This window comes from Carlito syrichta, unplaced genomic scaffold (genome assembly GCF_000164805.1).
Source record: "Carlito syrichta isolate Samal-C Ts95f unplaced genomic scaffold, Tarsius_syrichta-2.0.1 Scaffold301934, whole genome shotgun sequence".
Classification (NCBI taxonomy): domain Eukaryota; kingdom Metazoa; phylum Chordata; class Mammalia; order Primates; family Tarsiidae; genus Carlito; species Carlito syrichta.
In genome coordinates, this window is record NW_007246030.1 from 536489 (window position 1) to 547643 (window position 11155).

Sequence of the window (11155 nt, forward strand, 5' to 3'; positions counted from 1 at the left end):
CCAAATAGGCTTCATTCCTGGGATGCAGGACTGGTTCAGCATTCGCAAGACCATAAACCTAATTAAATACATCAATAGTTGTAAAAACAAAAATCACTTGATTATATCATTAGACGTGGGAAAAGCTTTTGATAAAATCCAGCACCCTTTCTTGATAAAAACCCTTGAACATCTAGGCATAGATGGAATATACCTCAAAAATAGTAAGACCCATCTACAAGAAACTCGCAGCCAGCATATTACTAAACAGACAGAAATTGAAACCATTTCCCCTGAAAACTGGAACAAGACAAGGATGCCCACTCTCATCCTTCTCAACATAGTTTTGGAAGTCCTAGCTAGAGTAATCAGACAAGAGAAGGAGATCAGAGGTATCCAAATAGGAAAATAGGAAGTAAAGGTATCCCTCTTTGCAGTATGATTCCATACCTCAAAAACCTAAGAAAATCTGTCAAAAACCTCCTTGCACTGATAAAGGACTTTAGCAAAGTCTCAGGGTATAAAATAAATGTACAGGTCTGGCTCACTGACTGAGCCTATAATCCCAGCAGTTTTGGAGGCTGAAGTGAGTGAAGTGCCTGAGCCCACAGGTTTGAGACCAGCCCAGGCAACTTGGCGAGACCTCCTCTCTACAATAAATCAAAAAATTAGCTGGGCACAGTAGTGTGCACCTGTAGTTCTGGCTACTTGGAAGGCTGAGGTGGAAGGATCACCCGAGCCCAGCAGGTTGTCGCTGGGGTGTCTGTCAGTGTGCCACTGCACTCCAGACTATGCAGACTAGCCTGGGCAACAGAGTGAGACTCCAACTAATAAACAAATAAAGAAATATGCAAAAGACAGTCGCATTTCTATACACCAATAATAAACAAACAGAAACCCAAATAAAAAACACAATCCCACTCACAATAGTCACACAAAAAATTGAAATACTTTGGCATCTTCCTAACTGGAGATGTGAAAGACCTTTGTAATGAAAACTACAAAACACTGCTCAAAGAAATCAAAGATGACACAAACAAAGGAAAAATATTCCATGTTCATGGATTGGAAGAATCAACATTGTTAGATGTCCATCCTACCCAAGGCAATCTACAGATTTAATGCAATACCCATTAAATTACCAGCAGCATTCTTCTCAGACCTGGAAATGGTAATACAAGAATTCACATGGAAACATAAATGACCACAAATAGCCAAAACAATCCTCATCAAAAACAAAACAAAACAACAACAACAACAAAAACAAAACAAAGCATGAGTTATCACATTCCCAGGCTTTAAACTTTATTATAAATCTACAATAATCAAAGCAGCCTGGTATTGGTACAAGAACAGGCATATAGACTAATGGAACAGGATAGAGATTCCAGAATCAAAACCTCAATTTCTCAACCAACTCATCCTTGACAAAGCCTCCGTCACCAACCACTGGGGAGAGAAGAACTTATTCAGTAAATGGTACTGGGAAAACTGGCTGAGCACATGCAGAAGATTAAAACAAGACCCCTACCTATCATCATACATAAAAATCAACTTTAAATAGATCAAAGACCTAAATGTAAAACCTCAAACCATAAGAACCTTAGAAAATGCAGGAGACACCCCATGGATATTGGAACTGGCAACCAATCCTGATCAAAACCCCAAGTGCCCATGCCGTAGCAATAAGGTAGACAAGTGGGACCTCATCAAACTGATAGGTTTCTGCAGAGCCAAAGAAACCATCAAGAGTGTAGGGAGACAGCCCACAGACTGAGAAAAAATATTTGCCAACTCTATATCTGACAAAGGTCTAACATCTAGAATCTACAAGGAACTCAAACATGCTGAAAAGAAAAAAACAAACAGCCCCATTACACAGCGGGCAAAAGATATGAATAGACACTTCTCAAAAGAAGACATATGAGCAGCCAACAGTTTCATGAAAAAACGCTCAGCCTCACTAGTTATCAAAGAAATGCAAATTAAAGCTACACTGAGATACCACCTAACTCCAGTCAGGTTGGCCATCATTGATAACTCAAAAAAAACAACAGATGCTGGAGAGGATGTGGTGAAAAGGGAACACTTCTACACAGTTGCTGGGAATGTAAACTAGTGCAGCCTCTGTGGAAAACAGTGTGGTGATTCCCAAAATATAAAAATTGACCTTCCACATAACCCTGCAATCCCCCTACTGAGAATATACCTGGAGGAACTCATATAATCTATGAAAAAGATACCTGCACATGTATGTTTATGGCAGCATTGTTCACAACAGCAAAAACAAGGAACCAACCATGCTGCCCATTGAAAGAGGACTGAATATAAAAAATATGGTACATACACACAATGGAATATTACATAGGCATAAAGAAGGACACAATTATGAACGTCACACAACTGGTTTGGACTTAGAATCTATAATACCAAGTAATCTATCACAGAAACAAAGAACTTAGTGTCACATGTTCTCACTGATAAGTGGACCTTGAACAATTATCATAATAGTATAAGAAAAAAATTGGCAGTAGTGGGAAACTGCCCAGGGGGGTGGATGCAGGATTGGCAGTAGTGGAAATCTGCTGGGGGAAGAGGGGCACACCTCATTAACAAGGGTACCTGCATAATGAACATTTGGATACATAACCCTGAATTGTACACCACATCTTTAAAATAAAAAATTTTAAAAAAATATAAAAATATAAAAAAAGGAAAAGCATGTACAATAACTCAAGTGCTGTTTTGCATTAGAGAATATGTTTTTTTTTGAGAAAATGAAGTTTGATAAAATCTATTTCCTTACCTTTAAAGTAATACCTGATTTTTATTGTTGTTTTATGATTTATATAATTCAAAGCAGTTTTTGCACTCTTCCTGGCATATAGTATGTCTCACAAAATAGCATTTATTGTTTTTTGTTAAGCAATAAGTTACTTTCCTCACCAATTTTATTATATTCTATGACCAGCACTGTAAAATATATGACTGGTAATCAACAGTGTAAAGTTATGATGAGGTACTCAGGTGACAGGCCATAATGGGTTGGATGGTTAGTGACATTAACTGGGTACATGAGGAACAGTGGTGATGATTGGAGGAAGGGATACAATTTTCCATTTACATCAGTTCCATTAAAGACTTGTGAAATGCACAGGTGCCCGAAGAGTAAATTCTGATAGGTACAAGGTACCACTGAACAACTGAAATGTATGTATTAATTTTTGACAATTGAACTTGGCGCAAAGCACAGCTGGAAACACAATACTTTCCTAAAACTTGAATTTCAACAATTCAATTATCAGCTCCCTCAATGAAAATAATGGGCAAGAGAAGTGTCAACCACAGAAGTAGGAAACAGAAAAATAGAGGAGGGTTTTATCACAAAGTATGTGCTATAATTTTTTGGAAACTAAAAATTCTGTCTGAAAGTATGTTTTCCTTTCCACTAGAACTAAGAGGATACAAGAATACAAGCAAAAATATCTTTCTTTCCTCTGTAGTCTTGGAAGTTTCTTTTATTTTCATTTTTTATTTTTACTGTTGCATCCCTGTGCATCACAGTAACAAGAAGGTGAGGGTCATACCAACTGTATCAATTACTGAATTTGAAAGGAAATAAAGAAAATACCCTTGTAGGTGATCTAGTCAGGATCAGCCAAGACCACTTCTCTCAGACATGTTCTCACTGTATATAAAATGCAGGATTTTAACTATAAATTATTTAAAGACAAACATAATAGTACCCTAAAGTCACGGACACAGAAATTTCTACTAATCAAGTTTCTTGACATCTTGAGACCCTCTTGGATCACAAATAAGCAATATCATCATTATTTTTTTCCTTCCTATTTTAAGCTATCCCAATTTCATTTCTTCTGACATCCATTCAATACACGCTAGAAGGCACTATCCCTATTAAATGCAGACATTGCCCTCTGAATTTCAACAATCAAATTAATATTTACTCAATAAGTTTTGTGAATATATATTTTAATAAGCAAATTATAATTAGAAACATTTGGAGAAAAAAGCAGGTATACTAAATTTAAAGGATTTTTACATATAAGGGAATGATTTGTTCTTTATGTTTTGCAAACTGTATTCTCTCATCACTAAGCAATTTCATTCAAACTAAAATACAGAACACTATATAAATTTTAGTCTGTAAAATATTAAATACTAAGACTGAATTTATTTTAAGGACATTTTTGAAATAAAATTTTAAATTATCTGCCTGTATTAATGTAAGGCAGTCATTAACTCCACAAGAACTTGAGAAAAAACAGAAGATGATATTTCCAGATAGTTCTATGGTGGCAAAAAATTCCTCTATCATAAATTTTTATAATTAAATAAAACAAATGATCTTTATGATCATCTACTAAAATCTCATCATTGTGAAATATTGAAAATATATGTTTTATGACATCATTTTTTTTTTTGAGTTGGAGTCTCACTCTGTCACTCAGGCTGGAGTACAGTGGCACACTCCCAGCCACTGTAGCCTCGACCTGCTGGTCTCGGGCGATCCTTCCACTTTAACCTTTCAAGTAGCTGGAACTATAGGCACGTGTCACCACACCCGGCTAGTTTTTTTGACTTGTAAAGATGAGGTCTCACCAAGTTGCCCAGGGTGGTCTTAAACCCGCGGGTTCAGGCAATCCTCTCACCTCGGCCTCCTAAAGTACTGGGTTATAGGCGTGAGCCACTGCACCCAACCGACATCATTATTTTTAAATAGTTATAAAATAATATGCTAAGGTATTTCTACTCTTTAAAAAAGCAAAGTATTATGGTTAAATAATTTGAAATTACTTTTGTTGTTTTAAAATATAAAATTTTACATAAATGCATAGTCAAAGTTAAACTAATTTGTTAAATGAGAAGAATTCAAATACTATTTTAATATAAATAGATCTTTACATAATTACAAATATCTCCAGACAACTCTATACATTTATGTCCTTATTAGTAAACTGTGTTTTTCATCTGAAAAACCCTGCTGATCTTACTTACAATTCATTGAGGCACAAGTCCAAAATTATGAGAAGAAAACTCTTCTATTGCTTTATTGAGCAAATCCTGCCTCCTACCAATGCCCACCTGAGCCTTGAGCTCTTACTGTTAATGAAACTGAGAAATAGGGACTCACCAACTGAGTCTTTGGTGATTATAAGAAAGCAATGCTGTCAGCTCATCACACACTGAACCATGATTGTCTTGTCACCTGTAGAAGTGTTGCACATTATGGCTTTGGAAATCATAGAAAGGGGAGCCACCAAAGGGAAAATTGAATTTACATAATTTCTGGAAAACAGCAGAGGAGAAAAGCTAGGTTCCACAATTTTCCATGTGTAAACTGATATGCAACCTTGCCCTGGTGAGTTCTGTGGCCTCAGTTCTTGTCAAGGAATAAAAATTCAAATAATAACTCTACTTTCACTTTCATTTTTATGTAGATGACCCAACATATCCCCACTTGTTCAAGAGATTCCTATGGCCATCCCATGTATTCTCCAATAGTCTGTGAATTTCAGAGTCATAGGTAGACTATATGGCACCTTTTTGGGAAGAAATAAATGCCCATGAGCCAGACTTATGTGGTTCAAGGGCTTTTTCCTCCCGTGGACACAAACCTGTGCCAGGGTCCCTGGCATGAGAAGGAGAATTCAGGCTGCATTTCACACCCTACTCTTATGCTTGGGCATAAATAGTTATAGAGGACAGAAGGAACACTTCCACTCAAGCATCACTGAGAGTTGGGATATGTCTTGTTCATCCCAAATATCTTATTTTGAGGTGGACATCCAAGATACCATGGTGGTAAGTTCTGACACCTTCAAACTCATTCTCCTCTGTTGTTTGTGTCTCTACACATTCAGCATAAGAGCACCCACTTCTTAGCAGTTGCCAATATTTTTGCTTCTGTAACACCTATCAGCCACTTCTTTATTATAACTAATCCTAATTTATCCTTATGTCTAAAGACCATCATGTTTATAATACATTATCTTAATTGTATTCGAGATAATGTTAAAGTGGTGGTACAGACAGGCTGAGCTGAATGGAGTGGGGTGAGGTGAGCTGACCCCTCTCTGCTTCTTCATGAGGACTGCTGTGGCCCTGGCATGATCACCAGGCTGGCAACCAGTGATCTGGGGCAGGGCTGCGCTGGGGTACAGAGCCAAGGCCAGGATTTCTCCAAAGGCTTGGTACTGCCAATTCCTCCCTGCATTGAGGAACCATTGCCATGGAAACCAGGCCTTGGCTGCTGGCCAGGGGGTGGTCGTGACTGGTCTTCTCTCTCCAGAAGACCCTCGCCTGAAGCTTGGCAGCGTGGTTGCATCCTGACTGAACCTGCCCATCCTCCTGCAGCAGAGAGTTTTCCATAAACACAGCCTAGCAGAAAGATGCAACCATCACAACTTCACTGCTGACCCACCACCTTAATGACAGCATGCCGTGTGCCCTCCCAGTTCAGTTCCAGCAGCCCTCAGTCAGTGGCCTCTCACAGATCACCAGAAGCCTGTATATCAGCAATGGTGTGACCACCAACAACAAGCTTATGCTGTCCAGAAACCAGATATCTGCAGTCATTAATGTCTTGGTGGAGGTGGTGAACACATTCTACGAGGATATCCAGTATATGCAGGTGCCTGTGGCTGATGCACCTATCTCATGTCTCTACAACTTCTTTGACCCTGCTACCAACCACATCCACAGTGTGGATATGAAGCAGGGCTACACATGGCTGCACTATGCTGCTGGCATGAGCCACTGGGCTACTCTGTGCCTTGCCTACCTCATGAAGTACCACGCCATGTCCCTGCTGGATCCTCACACGTGGACCAAGTCATGCCTGCCCATCATCTGGCCCAACAATGACTTTTGGGAGCAGCTTATCCACTATGAGTTAATGTTGTTTGGCAAGAATTCCCCAATAGGAATGATCCCTGACATCTATGCAAGGAGATCCATTTGATAATTCCTCTCTGAGTCATGCTGCCAGCCCCAGAGGTATGAGACTGCTGTTGGTCCTATACCAAGGTCCAAACTTGAACATTCCACTTTTGTTGATACAGAAAAAAACAGATGATGCCTTTTAGGAGGGCAAGCAAAAAGAAAAAGTTGCTGTAGCTTTTAAGCTTATAATATATACTTTAAAAATTAAACTCACTAATTATGAGATAGTGAAGATAAGTCTTCTACCCTGTGAGTGGCAGGCCTTGGCTGCTGGCCAGGGGGTGGGATGAGGCAAATGGTGCTTAAGACAAAGAGACCAGCACCTACTGCACATAGCAGGCCTGGAACCCCACAGCCCTCCCTCAGAATGACTAACCCAGGAATGAGTCTTTCACAATCCTATCTCATTCTTTCAAACCCAAAGCCAAAGCTGTAAAGATCATGGCACTTTTTGTACTTCTCAGTCTACTGGGTAAGTGATCTTCAAGTGGTCCTCCAGGAGTCAGTTGGCCCTGTTTCTACTTTCACTGCAATAGCCCATATCTGGTTTTCTAGATTGGACTTCTACATAAGGTAGTTTTCAATGGAAGCATTCCACTGTACAAATTTAAAAAACTTTTTATTTTTATCTTTTTTTTTTTTTGGAGTTGGAGGCTCACTCTGGTGCCCAGGCTGGAATGCAATGGCACACTCATGGCCACCCTAGCATCAACCTGCTTGTCTCTGGTGAACTTTTCGCCTCAGCCTTCCAAGTAGCTGGAACTATAGGCACATGCTACCACACCTGGCTATTTTTTTTTTAATTGTAGAGACAAGGTCTCACCAAGTTGCCCAGGCTAGTTTCAAACCTGTAGGCTCAGACAATCCACTTGCCTCAGCCTCCCAAAGTGCTGGGATTATAGGCTGAGCCACCAAACCCAGTCAAAATTTTTTTCTTTAGTGCTTTTGTACAGAGCCCTCAGTAATCCCCTAACTTTTGATGAAGGTGACATTTGTTTCTTTCTTTAGGGTACTTGAGGGAAATGAGCCTGACATTAGGCCTCAGAATGTCTTCTTACAGGCCTTGGCCTGAAAAGCTAGAGCTGTTGACCAAGACCCAGCTCTGATATGTTGGGAGCCAGCCTTGGAGGCCTACCTGATTGACAGGGTCCTGGTGGGCCGAAGACCCTGGGCCGCAGGGCAAGCCCGGGAAGCTGAGGCCCTTCTGTCTTCCACCTTTACTGTTGATATGGCTGAAGAAATCTGTGCAGTCATGGAAGAATAAAATGGCATGTTTATGCAAAGTACTCACAGCTAACCTAGGAACGTCATTGTTCATTTTTCCATTTCCCACCATGCCGTTTGGCCCTTTCTGACATATGCAACGGTTAAACTCTGAAGCACGTTTAAAATGCTTTCTCCCACTTGGTTATCAGTTACTAGATATTGCTCGAGTAAAAATGATATAAGTATATTCACTCCTTATTTGATTTAGAATTATGTAGTTTAGCGTTTAGACATAAGGGTTTTTAGAACCCTTTTACAAGTTCATAGTAAGTTCACTAGGAACTCATTGTAAGTTCTGACCCATACCTAGGAGTTATGTAGGTGATTTATAACATTGGTGTTTCTATGGATTTAGGGTAAAGATTAATTGTTAAGGTTTTTTACTTAATTCAATAGTTAAAATTTTAAGTTTACGTATATAGAATAGGTTTTCACTGAACTCATGATATACTCATTGGATATTTTTATGATAACAACTGAATACAGAAAACAACGCTGGGGGCCTGGGAAACATCACTAAAAGCTTCTTTTGAGTTTTCTTTAGGAATATACATTGCACAATAAGAGAAAAGCAATGAAGACACTTGGACAGAATAGGCGATTACAAAGCCTTGAAGATCATAGAAACCCCAGAGATAACTCCTGATACGTGGAGAAATGTGCACCTGGAAACTTTCTTGAAGCACTCCAAGGACTGTAATTTGGGATTATTTTGAAAAGAGTTACTGGTAGTGCTATTCGAGAGATGATAATTTTTTTATCCATGTATTCAATGTAATTGGTAAATGTAAAATCATACAAGTTTATATAACTAATATACATATATATGAGGGTTGAAAAAATTATTAGGCCTTAATTATGTTTAACAAAGTTTTTACTTTAAATCATTAATTAAATTTTAATGCTGTAGTTTAATGTTTCATAATTACTTTGAAGATTGTTTTAGGTTCATAAGTTTAAGTTCACATAATGATAAAGTTGGTACCTTAAAGATAATAATAATTGCTCAAGTGCCTATCTCAATACAAAGATATGTTCTAGGAGGATGCCAAGCCTAAAGGAAAATAGTCAAACCACCCACCAAACCACCATTAACCTAAACTTAAAAGCTCATTAGCAATTATTCAACCATAATACTTTTGGCTGTGCTAGTTTTATTTCATTATGTTTAGTTCACTTTATATGTTTATTCAGAGTAAAGATTAGTGTATGTATTTTCACAGTAAGTCACTTTCATATTTATTCTTTAAATGTTAACCACTGTTTTTTGGTCAAGTTAATAGACTTCAAATTTCTACTCTCACTAGGTACAATCTATAGTTTTGTTTTGGTGATTTTTTTATAATCGATATTTTTTATTTGGATATTGTGGGATACAGTTAAGGGTTAGGTATACAAATATGCTTCATTCAGGCCCCCTTGTTGATAATTGGTGTCTCCCTGTCTCCAGACAGATGTTTACTACCATTAGTCCCATCCCCCCCCCATAGTTTCCCAACACTGTCAGTCATTTTCTTATAGTAGTGCATTGGATGATCAAGGTCCACTATATGAGTGAGAATATGTGGTACTCAGATCTTTGTTTCTGTGAGAGGTCACTTAGTATTATTGACTCTAGCTCTATCCAGGTTGCTGCAAAATTCATGATTTTGTTCTTTTTTATGGCTGCATAGTATTCCATCGTGTATATGTACCACATTTTTAAAATCCAGTCCTCTTTTGATGGACAGTGTGGTTGGTTCCAGGTTCTTGCTATTGTGAACAATGCTGCAATAAACATTTGCATGCAGGTATCTTTTTTATAGAGTGATTTGAGTTCTTCAGGGTATATTCCCAGTAGGGGGATTGCAGGGTCATATGGGAGGTTTATGTTTAGAGCTTTTAGGAATCGCCACACTGCATTCCACAGAGGTTGCACTAGTTTACACTCCCACCAACAGTGTAGAAGTGTTCCCTTTTCAACACACCCTCTCCTGAAGCTGTTATTTTTTGAGTTGTTGATAATTGCCATTCTGACTGAAGTTAGATGGTATCTCAGTGTGGTTTTGATTTGCATCTCCCTGATGATTAGTGAGATTGAACATTTCTTCATGTGTCTGTTGGTTGCTCAGATGTCTTTCTTTGTGAAGTGTCTGTTCATATCTTTTGCTCACTTTATAATGGGGTTGTTTGTTTTTTTCTTTTCAGCATGTTTGAGTTCCTTGTATATCCGGATGTTAAGCCTTTGTCAGACCTGGAGTTGGCAAATACTTTTTCCCAGTCTGTAGGCTGTCTTCCTGCTCTCTTGATGGTTTCTTTGACTTTGCAGAAGCTTGTCAGTTTAATGAGGTCCCATTTGTCTATCTTATCCCTTATGGCCTGTGGGTTTCGAGTTTTGTTCAGGAATTGGATGCCAGTTCCAATTTCCATGAGGGTATGTCCTTCATTTTCTAAGGTTCTTATGGTTTGAGGTTTTACATTTAGGTCCCTGATCCATTTGGAGTTAATTTTCGTGTATGGGGATAGATAGGGGTCCTGTTTCAATCTTCTGCATGTGGTCAGCCAGTTTTCCCAGCACTGTTTACTGAATAGGTTCTCTTCTCCCCAGTGGTAGGTGGTGGAGGCTTTGTCGAAGATGAGTTGGTTGAGAAATTGAGGTCTTGCCTCTGGAATCTCAATTCTATTCCATTGATGTATATGCCTGTTCCTATACCAATACCAAACTGTTTTGATGATTGTAGCTTTATAGTAAAGTTTGAAGTCTGGTAATGTGATACCACCTGCTTTGTTTTTTTTTGCTGAGGATTGTTCTGGCAATTCTTGGTCGTTTGTGTTTCCATATGAATTCCTGTGTTGTTTTTTCTAGGTCTGAGAAGAATGTTGCTGGTAATTTGATAGGTATTGCATTGAATCTGTAGATTGCCTTAGGTAAGATGGACATCTTCACAATGTTGATTCTTCCAAG

The 11155-nt window shown here is 38.6% G+C and overlaps 1 pseudogene; it reads left to right on the forward strand.

The window, feature by feature from the left end:
- Positions 1-6439: 6439 nt before the first annotated feature.
- LOC103258015 lies at positions 6440-6978 on the forward strand (annotated as a pseudogene).
- Positions 6979-11155: the final 4177 nt, after the last annotated feature.